Source organism: Perissodus microlepis, chromosome 18 (assembly GCF_051167445.1).
Source record: "Perissodus microlepis isolate ML-2025 ecotype Zambia chromosome 18, ASM5116744v1, whole genome shotgun sequence".
NCBI lineage: Eukaryota > Metazoa > Chordata > Actinopteri > Cichliformes > Cichlidae > Perissodus > Perissodus microlepis.
This window is the reverse complement of record NC_140478.1, coordinates 4,424,766-4,439,813: the sequence shown is the minus strand read 5'-3', so window position 1 is coordinate 4,439,813 and position 15,048 is coordinate 4,424,766. Positions and strand designations below refer to the sequence as shown.

The 15,048-nt window shown below is 39.1% G+C and overlaps 1 long non-coding RNA gene across 2 annotated transcripts; it reads right to left on the bottom strand.

Moving 5' to 3' along the window:
- Positions 1-751: 751 nt before the first annotated feature.
- Positions 752-14,150, bottom strand: LOC146367054 (uncharacterized). 2 transcript variants are annotated; one of them, XR_014797631.1, is made up of 6 exons: positions 14,040-14,150; positions 11,209-11,293; positions 10,906-11,002; positions 2,393-2,978; positions 1,229-1,356; positions 752-1,115 (listed from the first exon to the last, which is right to left on the bottom strand). It is a non-coding gene; the product is annotated as an uncharacterized LOC146367054 (long non-coding RNA). The 2 variants fall into 2 exon arrangements; XR_014797630.1 differs by having other exon boundaries at positions 1,229-2,978.
- Between the last annotated feature and the right edge of the window lie 898 nt (positions 14,151-15,048).

Sequence of the window (15,048 nt, the reverse complement as noted above, 5' to 3'; positions counted from 1 at the left end):
TGAACAAATCCTTTTTATGCTGGCGTAGAGAAACTACCAGTTGTCATCAATCATGATCATTAACACGAAGTTAAAAGGCTTTGGTCTTGTCAAATATAAATCCATAATAGAACTTTCAGTATCATTTAGTGAAAGATGTGAGTATACATATATATTTGATCTGTATGTATGTACTGTATGTATACTTTTGAACCTGTGTGGATTAGAGAAAATCCAAAATACAACAACTTTATACAGTACTATATATTTAAATTGATTTGCGGTTTTGGGGTTGTAATGTTTTTGCTAAACAACTATTCCTGCGCGTGTCTTGCCCTGGCCTATATAAACCTTATAAATCCTGCTCACGCCTCCTACACAGTAAAAAACCAAGTGTCAATTTTACACTTACAGAGTTGATTTTAACTCTGCTTCAGATAACATTTGGTCCCACTCAAAATTAGAGTTAAATTTACTCTATGGCCAGTGTTAACTTTTCAGTGTTAATTGTACTCAATTTAGTGTCAAAATTAACAACAAAATGTGTAAAAATATTTAACACTGAGGGTTATTCACACTGTTCAGAGTAATTTGATTACACTTTATAGAGCTATTTTTACTCCAAATTTAGTTTAATAATAACACTCTGATGTGTAATAATATATCATTTTTATTTCTCTGTAGTGTGATTTTTTTCATATTCATCTTATGATGCTATATTACTAAATAACTGATCTATCCTACATTATGGAAATAATAACAAATATACAGGTTAAAGTAACAGCATTTATTATGTTTCTCATTTCAGTGTCATTTAATTAACGTAACAAACCTTTACAATTCACAGTTCTATGATGCTCACTAGAGAAAGCAATATGACATTTCCCCAATGTCGTAGTTGTTTGCAGAAAAGTAAAAAAGTTGGTCAGGGATGAACTGTATGATGTACCAAAGACATAATGGGCCCTAAAGAGTTCATCAAGGGCTCCTACTGAACCTGTCGCTTTACATGGAAGTGCATGCTTCTCAATCACAATGAAGGTGTGAATGCTGCTTCTTGTGGATCCCTGAGTAAGAAGGTAGGGCTAACTGCTTCGGGTGATGTTGTCTAGATGCTGCTGTACACTGGTTCCAGCCTACAACAACACATTAAACAACAGTATTAAGTGACTATCCTCTGACAGTAGATTAGCTCAACTCACTGTACATGTAAATAGAGGTGATGGAAAGTATATTTTAAACAACACACCTTTGGGAATTTGATGAGGTTATTGACAGCTTGAGATGCAGACATCTTTCCTGGTCTCTTTCGCCCTTGTGCAGATGGTGGTAGCAGATGTAGCAGCAGCAAGATAGTAGACAAGTCACTGTCCCAGCCTACAGACGAATAAACAAAGAATTATTCCAAAAATACATTGAATTGACAGAATTACTGGTTTTTGCATCTCTACAGCAGCTTGCAGAGTGTAAACTGTAATTATCACCTCACAGTCCAGAAATACCCACAAAATGCCTGCGGCGTGTAACATCGTTGGCTTAAAAGGGCTTTTGCAGACGAGTGTGTGTGAACACATCTGAGATTTGCTAAGAGGATCAAAAATACAAATACCATTATTATAGACACCTTTGGTGAAGAAATGTATAATAGCATTTTTCTGTGAAAGTAATATAACTTGAGAAATCTTTTTACCTGTTACTCTGCAGCGTCTTATCAAATGTAAACTTTCAATTTATATATTGTGTGATTGTTTTAGAGAATGCAACTGTTTTACTAGATACATATTTTTCGGTAAGTTTGAGATAGTTGTGTTTATTTGAAGTGAGTTTGTATAAGGTTCTGATCCCCAGTCAGCATGTTGCCTACAGTAGATGGCAGTACACATGCCCCCATATATAGAGAGGAACACCAGCCTGCACGGAAACACTGTGGACACTATAAACAACATTATGGATCTTTACACATCGAAAAGAAGCAAAAAACAACACTTTCACCTCTGTAATTACTGTTCGATCTTTCTGACAAAGAGATAAAGTTAATACTTCATCAGAACTCGATAGCAAAACAGTAATTTGATCTTGCCAAACATGCTAGTTGTTTTTAAATTAACAATCATATTGGACCTGAAGTTTTAAATCTTGATATTAAATATCATTTATAGAAACGTGGATATTTCTTTAGTTGCCTGACCTCTCTAGTTTATGTCATTATAATCAATTAGCTCAGCAGAAACTATTTGTGTTCTTACACACACACACACACACGCACGCACGCACGCACGCACGCACACACACGCATACATTATCATGACATTCACATCTGTGATGAGTGTATGGAAACTGGTTATTACATTTTCAGATCAGGAGTATTTATTAGTAATCAGAAAGAAAAGAAATAAAATGCTTATTACTGTACCTTTATTTTAATTACATCCATTGAATATATGTGGCTGTTTTAGGAGATTGGACCTTTTCGTCATTGTCCACGCTGAGTGTCATGTTGTGGAGTATTTTTCCATCACTGCCCCTGAGTCCAGATTCCCTCCTGACCTGACCTGCAGATCATGAGCATCAAACATCCGCCAGCATTTAAAGACCAGCTCAAGCTCACACTCCACTTCTACTCCACTACTACCTCACACTGGTAAATCAACATCCATGTTATTGGATTATTGTTTTGTTCTTTCTTGTGTTAACATTACTCACCTTACTCTTGGCACTACCCAACTCTGTCTCCGCGTTTCATGCTGGACACTTACCTGCCTGCCCTGGCAACAATCCTCCAGATTCTGGGAAGGAGAAAAAGCTGGAGGTCTTGACTTCTCACTCCTTCGCTCAGTCTGATGCTCTGTACGTCCCGTGTTCAGTGATCTCCGTCTCTCCAACTTAGCAAATCTGCTTCCCTCATACTCCTAAAAGTACTCACCTTGATGTTCCTGTTCATATCCAGCAGATTAATCTACCTTTTCCTCTCTTGCATTGAACTTGTCCTCCCCCAAAACCTGTGGATTAAGATTCTGGAGTGAAATAAAACCTGTGCTCTGAATAAACAGCTGTCCATTGTGTCTGCATTTCGGTCCAAAACTGGCCTTCATGGCCCTTTACACTTTTTTTTTCATTACTTTAACAAGTAAATATGATATTCGAGTAAACAACTAAGAAATCATATGTTGTAGAAACTTTCAAATTAATTTTGCATGCTGCTTAAACCTTCATGTATGGAACCTATACTAAAAAATACATTTTTAGTACAACATAGTTCCTTGTTTTTTTACTTGTTTTTTAAAGCAATTGGTGTGTATGCTTTTTCTTGATAACGTTAACTAATTAGAATTTAAAGTATAATTAACACAATATTTCATCATTATTATTAACACCAGTTGTATCTGAACATTTCAGCAAAAGGGAGGGAAAAAAAGACAGCTGCTGCACCAGTCAATTTTTAGACTCTCTGAACTGATGATGAAACTGAATGTACCAATTTAATCATCTTCCAGCAAGTGAGTTTTCATGCTTTGCTCCATTTATTGACAGCGGAATATTACAAAGCATCTCTCAGCTCAATAAACCACCACAATGACACCTGCAAAATTGCTGTGGAGTTGAATCACTATCCTTTTGAAACTATGTAAACAAAACTAAACCTAATATAACTCCCAGAGAATAAGGTTTGTTGTGAGGACATTGGATTAGATTGAACAGGTACACTGTATATTTGTTAGTTATCTCATTTCAAAAATATCTGACAGGTTATTATATGAACTTAATAAGCTTGCAGTGAATTGTTTCAAACATTCTAGTTTTAAAATTATATAACCATCTTCAGTTAGGATTAACTATATCATCTATATGTATGTGTGCATACATAACAGAATGCCAGAGCCATTGAATGAAGAGACAGCTCAGACTTGTAAACCTGCAAAACAACTGGCAAGATGGAACAGTTATTGGAATTACAGTAGTCTCCCATGTTAAAATCCAATATTTCCAATGATCCTAAAGAGAAAAAAAATGATTTCACACACAAATCAAAGCAACTTCAAAACACAGAAAATAATCCAGAGGAGACGCAAAAAAGAAGAAACCAAAACACATTCAAAGAAACCGCAAAAGAGATGCCTAATAAACCTAAATAATCAAAAACAAACAAAAAAAATACTCTGAAGCTCACAATGACTTGAAGGCACCAGATAATCAAGCTGAAGCAAAATGGCTATAATTAACATTTAGTGTAATCTGTTTTTCATCTGGCCTGTGATAGATTAGTGACTTGGCCAGGCACAATCCTGAACCGAATAGGTGCTTAAGGAATGAATGGAGGGTTACTGGTCATGATTTGAGGATCATCCTCTTATAACGGATGGCTGCCATGTCCTTGTCAATGGACAACAAGATTTAGCTGAAACATAAACTGAAGCGCAAAGTATTCTGCCTTTAGTTCCAGTTCTGTGGACTAATTTATTAAGGCCAACCTATTTCTTACATAGTGTTGTAGTTCCCGGGGATATGGGGAAATAACAGTAAAAGTGTCTGGGAGCAAACATAAGCAGGGAGCTAGAACCACGAGCAAAACAAAGGGTTTTTATTCTAAATTAAAATCAAAGAGAGAGCTAAGGTGCCAATATCACCAAGAATTAAAAGAATCAATACAAAACTTAGAAGCTGTTCACAAAAATTAGGTAAGTTAAAACCTGAGGTGCATGCATGAGAAGTTCATTTTTAACATGGCTTCAAATTTATTTTTATTTTATTCTTTTATTTTAAAAATTGAACAGATTTCCTGTGTCATTCCTGTGTCTCACTTTGGGATCATCTCATCTCATCTACTTTTTAGTGATGTAGCTTTTAGAGGCTCTTCTGCGACACTTCTGAAATGTGCAGACAAAAGCAACCATTGTTTTGAGGGTCCACGATCAGCTGCATCACATCATAACATGACATAGCTGTGCTGGAGGTAAGAGTAAGGATGGAAAGAAAGCCATAACGCACACGCACAGGGGACTCTGTCACTATTACTACTTCCAATAAGAGGATGCTGCAAAGTGTAACTACTGTTCATAATAAAGTGCTTTCACAAGTGCAAATTTTTTATACATGCTAACATGCTGACAAGCAGTATTAATATTTACTAAATTCAATACTTTAGTTTAGCACAGTAATACTAATACTAGTTAGTATCACTATGCTAAACATCACACTGAAATATTGGCTTCTGTCATGATCCGGGGTCTTTAACCCCACGCTTTGAGTTTAATGTTTTAGCTTTAGCCACGGCCATAGAAGGGTGATGGGGTAATGTCATCACCATGGACAGGCAGCATGGGCACCTAAGTTTGTCAATGTGATCATTAAAAAACGAGGCAATGTATGTGTATCTACTAAAAAATCTCCGTGACTTCAACCTCAAGGTCAGAGGTCAGATGTCCAGTTTTCTGAAAATCCTGTGAATATGATAACTCAGGAAGGAAGTCATATAGGATTTTCAAATTGATTCCATAGGTGTATCTACTAAAAATCTTTTCCAAGGGTCCTGCTCCACCTGAGCCAAAGAGTTAAGAGCTTGTATCAGTGGGTCCTGCTTTGTTTGAACCAGTGGGTCCAGAGCCTGTGGGAACCAGGCTACCTAAACCAGGGCCTGACCGTGTGTGTCCCACTCCACCCAAGTTCAAGCCAGGGAGTCCAGAGCCAGTGGATTTGCTCCGAAGGCCGATGCTGCCATGCCGCCTGGTTTCAAGAGCCTCCATCTCCAATACCGTTTCCCCACCAGAGGTGTTCTGTTGCCAGGCCAACTACTTGGACTGTTGTTGGGACTCTGAAACTCTGTGGATTGATTTTTTGGTTCTGTTCTAATCCCAGCTAAAGTGGACAAAGAACTCTGGCTGCTGTTCATCTGCAGTGAGTAGTAGTAAGCGTAGGTTGTCATTAACTGTTTATGTTAGCTGTCAAAATGCCTCAATGTCTATTTACTCTGGAGAAGATAAAACTTTGTGAAAAGAGTTGTTGCCTCAGTGAAGCCACTTTTGTCCAGTGACAGTGATACTGAGGTCAGTTGTTGAAGAGATCCTAATTTTTTTCCCCATACAATGTGAGAATGAAATCAACTACCTGTTTATTAATAACTTCATGAATTTCTTCACAAATTGTAACCATTAGACGAAAAAAGTTCTAACCAGCACACAGATGTATCATTACGTACAGCTACTTTCATGGACAGCTACTTTCTACTTACATGGACCACACACTGATGGTCCATGTGATTGAAAAAAAGGCATTAAGGGGTTAAGAGTGTACAGTAAAAAGATCATTAGTAATTATTCAAACCATTGTGAAGCTTCAGTTCAGTTGGTGAGGTGGGCACACTAGGGGTCAAGGGCCACTTTAGAGTAATAGATTGGGTACTAGCAATTCTTACAGCTGCCCTCATGTGAGTCTTTTTCTGCTACTGATATTCCTTCCATGGTGTAAGCACACATGCATAGATGAAGAAAATTACATTAACTATTCAATATTCATACTCTCCCTATTCACCTTTCAATCCTTTCCCCTTTTCCTGTCTTTTTCATCCTCTCTCTCCAAGTCTATTTCACCTCTCCCTGTCTTTACTCAGCAGTGGTGGGATGAGGTTCTGTGCCCCTACATGCCATTTTGATGTAGTGTGAAATAACTGCTGGTCAGGCTTAGTTGCCATTGCTGGTGAATACCAACTGGGGATGTGGGAGTAGGGGAGCTCAAGGTCATCTGGGAGGATCATTTCAGAAACGTGCTTTTATTGTTGATCTGGTAATGAGGGAAGGGACCTGGATTACAGAGCTGAATGAAAGATCCTTGCCCCTCCACTGTTGACAGCTTAGTCACTCTGACTTCATCCTCTAGATGTTATTTATCCTATTTCATCAATCCTCAATCAAACTTTTTCAAACAACAAAGTGCTATCTCTCTAAAACCACACGCATAATCTGAGTCTGCATGCACAGACTAAATCTGTCTAATCGAGGCAGAGATTACTGTTTCAAGTGGCTGTTAACTTTATAGGACTGTATAGAACAGTCAAATGACCCCTGGTGGCAAATTTACAGCTAAATTAGAAATAATTTGAAAATACTTCTAAAGGTTTAGAATTGATGATAGAAGTCTTTACCCTCTCACAGACCTGATCCAAAAATTAGATGTTTTGAGATTTGCTTTTGTGCTGAAATTAAGGTGAGACTGATATACCTCATCTTAATTTTAGTTATTAGGAGCTGGTGTGTTGTGTCTGGTGTTATTGGGTTTGTTTTCCTTTTTCAGCACAGGTGTGTGGCGCGGTGCTTTGCGGGATCCCTGGCAAACGTGCGGTGCATCAGATGTCATCAGAGGGAGCGTTTTTAAAGAGCTATGCGATGGACGTCTGGTGTCAGAGTATTGCTTCCACAAGTGGTAACGTGTTTTTGTAAAGACTCTCGAGATTTATACTACATCTGCTAAGTATTCAGGATTTGTCTCCTCGCCTGTTTTCCTTTCCACTAGCTTGTCCCACTGCCCGCTCGCCTGCCTTGGACTCTGGAGATTGCGTTCCTTGGTCTGAACGGAGATCTGCCTCGCCTCTACCTGTGGCTCTAGAAGGCCTCCGCCCATGTCTGCATTTCAGTTATATCAAGTAAGCTCTCCAACTCTCTCGGTCCGCATCCGTTTTGCTCTCGGTTTTTATGAGTCACCCCCTAACTCTGTTTTGTCCTTCTCCTTTAGATCGCCCCAGTACGCTACCCATCCTCCCCGCACGCCCCAGCTCTGTGCTTTCGTTTCTCCCCGTCATCTTACATTTACCCTGCCACTGTAAATAGCCCTCACCCTTGTAAATACCCCTGTCACTGTAATTAAACAGCATACGCTGCAACTTCCCGAGCCTCTGTGTGTTTCTGCTGCATGAGTCCACCCCTTTAGAGTCACCTAACAATAGTAAATTTTGGAGAGTATAGCAAAGGTAACAAAATTCAGATACAGCCAACTCTTAATCCCTACTTTTTTTTGTTGTCTTTAGAATAGCCACTTCAGAATAATATGTGCTGGCTATCTAATCTACTATATACACGATACATAGATGTGGTACATCTGTCTAAGCAAAAATAGTTAGTAAGCATGCAACCAATAAGACTAAGTTTCACAATAATCAATTTTAGGCTCATGACTGCCGCAGTCAAAATCATACAATAAAATCAAATATATAACTGGGGGCTATACAATCCACTGGATGAAATAAAAGTTACTTTACATTTACACAATAATTAAATAATACATACAAAAATAACAAGCCAAATGAGCACCCTGAGGTGTTATGTAGTTGGTTGCTGAGTGATGAGACAGCACGTAGCAGGGTGTAATCAGTGACAGCAATCAATACCTGGCTGTATTTTCTTTGATAAAAAGAAAAATGTGATTCAAAACATCAACACTGCCATTTTTAACAAAGACAAGGGCATCCTCTAACAACTTAGTTGTCTAACCTCTCACAACAAAGGATATAAATTTAACATTTGCTAATTAGAAGTAGACCATGAGACTGGAGTATGCAGAGAGAGAATACCAGAAAAAAAAGAGCTTTGCTTCTTTAGTGTTCTTCATTCTCTTATGATCCTGCCCAATTAGGTTTCTGCTCTAGCTGTATGTATGTGGGAAGTAGGCACAGAGAGCTTATTTTAATAACACCTTTGTAGAGAAAGTGTCACAGAGTTTCAAAAGTAAATGAAAGAACTCATTACTAACAAAAAAAAAAAAAAAGGGAAACAAAAGAACTGGTATCAGTGTCATGTTTTTTGCAAATCATTCATAGTCTTCTGCAGAAAAGGATTGTGTTGACCAGTTGCTAAAAAGTAACAGCAAAGTACCTACAAAAAAGTTCAAATGTAAAAATCTCTGCTGCAACTTTACCAAAAGGAGAGAAAGCCTGCGAGCGCTGCATCCCCTGAGTGCACCTGGCCGCAGGTGAAAATCCCTGCAGGGCTCTGAGAGATTTGAGTAGCTGAGCCAAAACAGACTCATGAAAATGTAACTCCTCTTAACTGATCCTACTGTGAAAAGAAAGGGAAAACCCCAGTTTTTCAAGTATTCAAATGTAGTGCACTACCTCCTACTGATGAAATCTGGGATACATATTTGACACTGAAATCTACTGTATTGTGTCATGGGTAGGGATGGGTATCGTTTAGGTTTTATCCGATACCAGTACCAAACCGGTACTTTTGAAACGGTGCCGGTGCTCGAACCGGTGCTCGAACCGGTGCTTAAAGAATGGAGAACACAAAATTGGTCCAAAAACCTCTCATGTTCAGCTGTTTTTTTGTAAAAAGATAACAATGTTAGCCTTTTCTGCAGCTATAGGGGATTTATGGTACCACTCTTGGCTGGAAGCAGTGCTTAAACAATGGAAAAAACACAAACTTTGTCCAAAAACCTCTCATGTTTAACTGTTTTCCACTTTTTCTTTGGTCATTTTAGCTTTTTTGGCCAGGGTGAAGGGAGTATCTGCCATCAAACAAGAAGACAGCCGCATGTAACTACGACGGTGTTTGCTAGTTCACCTTACATGCATTAATTTAATAACATGGTTAGCTTACACACGAACAACATTAAGCTACTCACGCAGAGAAGAACGGCTGCTGCTGCCATCATCATCTGTCATCATTCTGCTAGAATCCAAAGTGTATGACATCTCAGGAAAAAAAAGCACCGAAATGTGCGCTGCTTTTCGGTCTGGTTACTACCGTTTATGTCAGAACCGGTGCCATCATGGCACCGGATACCGGTACCCATCCCTAGTCATGGGTGGGAAGTGCGATACTTTGTTAGTATCAAACCCAAGAAAAATCACATGCTGTTTGGTAAATGGCAGAGATGAAGCAGTAAACCAATGCAGACGATGTTTGCTAAGAGCCGATGTTGTGTTAGCAGTTGTTCCTGTCCTGGATGCAGTTTACACTTCACATCATGCTCTTGTCATGTCATGCAGTAAAATAAAAAGAAAGTTTGTTGTTTTTCCTATATGCCTATCATGTAGATATCTGAACAACCTTTTAACATAAGTAACAGCACGAACATAACTGAAATAAGATTACTGAATTTTGTAGAGTAATGTGTGGCAACGCTGTATTATGGAAAATGTAAAGTGATTACAGTAAAATGTTACTTTGAAGCACTCTTCACTTAACACTTGTGAGCAGGCATATCCCACAGGCTGAAAGGTGACCTGATTCATTCACATCAACTATAAAAAAATGATGGATGAAGCCACTGACATCAGAAATTGGTTTGCAAAGTCTCCTTTCTAAAGCCTCTAACTTAGAGGCCAACAGTCGCACAGTTTCTAAATGTTATTCTTGATGTTCCACATGTTCGGTTTGGCAGATTTTGGGCCACATGTTCTTGCTGATGCTCCACTTGTTTATCCACATTTGGTAATGGCATAAGGAGCACACTTGGCTGTGGCCCCGCTGTGACTGGGATTTTTAATCCTATGGTTGTAAACCTGAGATATGTTTCCCAAGCTTCTACTTTCCTATCAAGGCACAAGCACCAGTGGAGAAACAGATGATCAGAATGAGACTGAATTGTGCAATATTCATTACTTAATTGTACACAAAGCACAGCTCTTGAAACCCAGAAATCTTGTACTGAGATACTCTCCAGAGAGAACAACAGTGATGGGCAAGCTCAGGGCAGAATCTGAGTCTAAGGAGGTAATCCACTGAGAGAGAGGATATACACAAGAATGATATATAAAAATGTTGTTGCGGTTCCAGGGAATGTTTTCCAGGAATGAACCAGGTGAGTAGGTTACAATAGCAGTGATTCCTCAGAGAGGTTGGCACACAATAATAATTTTCACCATGATGATTGAACAGATTGACAGCCTGATTTCTTAATGGCTAAGCAGACGATCTGGTGAAGACTAGTTACCTCAGCTGCTTTTTATGTACTAGCAGGGGAAATCAGGGAAATGAGCCACAGGTGTGATGACCAGGGATACAATGGGTGGAGACAAGCTGATCTGGACCTGCGAGACAAAGAAAACAGGGAGGCCAAAGCAGGGCCGTGGAGAGACGTTTAAAGGGGCGGGTGCTCAAAGTTAAAAAGGGGCACATTGAACCAGGCTGAATAACAACAACACACATTCATCAAGAATCTAATATGGGATTGCATCATACTATATCACTGTTGTGAGGTGGCGACAAGGCAAAGCAAACGTAGCCTATGTTTTACCTGATGGGTACAATGTTGCTGTTGAGGGGTTTCTGCTGCTCCTGCTGCTGATAGTGCTGGAGGACAGGGCTGTGCTGATCTGAGACTGTAGACATTAAAAAGTCCATAGGAGAGATGGTAGCTGATTAAACAAGTGTCATGAGATAATAACAAAATGCAAAGATTGGTGACAGTGCTTGGAACCATAAGGCAACAAAAACTGTGAGAAATAAATTAGGCTCTTCCTGTGAATCACTCTTTGCTTCTCTTCTTCCTTCCATCCCATCATTTCATATATCACTCTCCACTTGCTGTCTATCTGAGAACAAGGCACAACTTGTTATTGCAATAAACTACAGGAAGTGCCGAATTATTAGGCAAGTTGTATTTTTGAGGAATAATTTTATTATTGAACAACAACCATGTTCTCAATGAACCCAAAAAACTCATTAATATCAAAGCTGAATGTTTTTGGAAGTAGTTTTTAGTTTGTTTTTAGTTTTAGCTATTTTAGGGGGATATCTGTGTGTGCAGGTGACTATTACTGTGCATAATTATTAGGCAACTTAACAAAAAACAAATATATACCCATTTCAATTATTTATTTTTACCAGTGAAACCAATATAACATCTCCACATTCACAAATATACATTTCTGACATTCAAAGACAAAACAAAAACAAATCAGCGACCAATATAGCCACCTTTCTTTGCAAGGACACTCAAAAGCCTGCCATCCATGGATTCTGTCAGTGTTTTGATCTGTTCACCATCAACATTGCGTGCAGCAGCAACCACAGCCTCCCAGACACTGTTCAGAGAGGTGTACTGTTTTCCCTCCTTGTAAATCTCACATTTGATGATGGACCACAGGTTCTCAATGGGGTTCAGATCAGGTGAACAAGGAGGCCATGTCATTAGTTTTTCTTCTTTTATACCCTTTCTTGCCAGCCACGCTGTGGAGTACTTGGACGCGTGTGATGGAGCATTGTCCTGCATGAAAATCATGTTTTTCTTGAAGGATGCAGACTTCTTCCTGTACCACTGCTTGAAGAAGGTGTCTTCCAGAAACTGGCAGTAGGACTGGGAGTTGAGCTTGACTCCATCCTCAACCCGAAAAGGCCCCTTTGATGATACCAGCCCAAACCAGTACTCCACCTCCACCTTGCTGGCGTCTAAGTCGGACTGGAGCTCTCTGCCCTTTACCAATCCAGCCACGGGCCCATCCATCTGGCCCATCAAGACTCACTCTCATTTCATCAGTCCATAAAACCTTAGAAGAATCAGTCTTGAGATATTTCTTGGCCCAGTCTTGACGTTTCAGCTTGTGTGTCTTGTTCAGTGGTGGTCGTCTTTCAGCCTTTCTTACCTTGGCCATGTCTCTGAGTATTGCACACCTTGTGCTTTTGGGCACTCCAGTGATGTTGCAGCTCTGAAATATGGCCAAACTGGTGGCAAGTGGCATGTTGGCAGCTGCACGCTTGACTTTTCTCAGTTCATGGGCAGTTATTTTGCGCCTTGGTTTTTCCACACGCTTCTTGCGACCCTGTTGACTATTTTGAATGAAACGCTTGATTGTTCGATGATCACGCTTCAGAAGCTTTGCAATTTTGAGACTGCTGCATCCCTCTGCAAGATATCTCACTATTTTTGACTTTTCTGAGCCTGTCAAGTCCTTCTTTAGACCCATTTTGCCAAAGTAAAGGAAGTTGCCTAATAATTATGCACACCTGATATAGGGTGTTGATGTCATTAGACCACACCCCTTCTCATTACAGAGATGCACATCACCTAATATGCTTAATTGGTAGTAGGCTTTCGAGCCTATACAGCTTGGAGTAAGACAACATGCATGAAGAGGATGATGTGGACAAAATACTCATTTGCCTAATAATTCTGCACTCCCTGTATAATCTAATTATCCACACCTAACAACTCTTGCACTTAATCTATAATAAAATGATGACAGAAAAATGTTATAGCTGGTACAACTGGTACATGTGCTCTTTGTAATCCAGCTGCTGAGGGATCCACTGCCTTTAGTAGCCTCACACAGCTCCTACTGTTTCCTCCTCATGTCCTTACCAGCCATGTCTAGACAATGTTATATCATGAGTAATAATTTAAAAAAATCCATATACATAAAACACACACATGCACGCACACACAGTGACATTTTAGACCTTCTTCAAATACTGTATATACTATGGGCATCACGGTGATGATTCAGAATCCTTACATTATTATTTATTACTAGAGCTACAATAATAAAGCAATGAGGAGGGGGAAGTAATAAATATGAATTTAATGTATTTATGATGATTCCATTTGTTTCACTATCCACTCTGTGCAGGGGCAAAGCTTATTACATTTTTAAACTGTAGAGATACAATAATTTTACTGCTGTAAAATCCAAATTTTGTCTTATTTAAAATATAAATCTAATATAATCTGCTTCTTAATGTATGTTCTTTAGAATACAGTGTGTTTTTTAAAATATTATAATAATGCATAATTATGTGGACATGCATATTAGATTCTTTTTTAGTGAAATATAATCCCCCCAGAAAGGCAGGAAAAGCCCGGAAACTTACTTTAAAACTAAACATGTTCCCTAAAACGGTGACAGAGCTACAGACCCATGACAGCCTTACCCAGTTAGCCAGCAGCTATGACCAGCACTACCTGTGCAGTTAATAAAAGGACAGGTAATGTTTGTCGCGTTGTTGCACACACAGCACGCTCATTTCTTTCAGTTCGTCAGTTGCCACAAGACAACTTACCAACGTGTACATAATAAGCCAATACTCCTGGGTGCTACACACTACGGTGTACGCTGTACACCTACTTACTGGTTTTGTCGCATCAGTCTGTATGGAATAAATATAGTAAGTCTGTGTCTCTGAGGTAATTTGTGTTTCTCCTACAGCTCCGGACTGCAAAAAATGCGCGTGCTCTTTGTGAGCTCGTTCCCGGCTCGTAACCAGCACGTTCTGCCGTCAAGGGCGATCATTGGTTAATAGTGATCATGTGACTGATGCAAGCCAGATCCTTTTATTTAGCAAAACTGTGATTAATAGTTAAATATTATTGTTGAGGGGCACAGACAGGACTCCGCACGCCCACACACATAAAAAATAAATACAATTTTTTTTTTTATTTTAAAGTTGCCTCAACAAAAGGGCACTTTGGGCACACATCAGGAAAGGGGCGGGTGCTCAAGCCCCTCCAGCCCCCCCCCCCTCTGCACGTGCCTGGGCCAAAGCTAACCAGTACTTACCGTGACACTTTTCCATAAAATGATTTGAGAAACGTCATGCTTTATTGATATTATTGATATTATATTCTGCCAAATAAGTAGTCCTGTATTTTATAGTTCTACATGTCGCATATGCAATCATGAATGCAACTGTACTGAATAAGAAACGGTGGCATTTGCATTTTCAAAAGATCTGAAGAGATACTGCTTGCTCATCTAAAATTTCAATGAAATGAGCTGGGTTGTGAGTTAGGCTGATGGGGTCTGAATGTAGATTAATGGCCCAGATAAAAACAGAATTGTCTTCTTAAGTGTTCTATCAGTATTATTACCCTGAATGAATCAAAAGCTGTTGACAGTTAAAATAGTAATAACTGAATGAGTAAGGGGCAGAAACAGGGAGACAGAGCAGATGATACGGAAAGTCAAAATAATGTGGTCCTAACAACTCCTGAGACATTAATATTAAATAATTATTGCAATCATTTTGAACCAGTTCTGAAACATGATTGATTTTTCAAATATCTCTGCTTGGCAACTACAGACAATAGGATCCATTACCCATTCATTTATTTAAAAAAATTATATGGCTCCTTGATTTT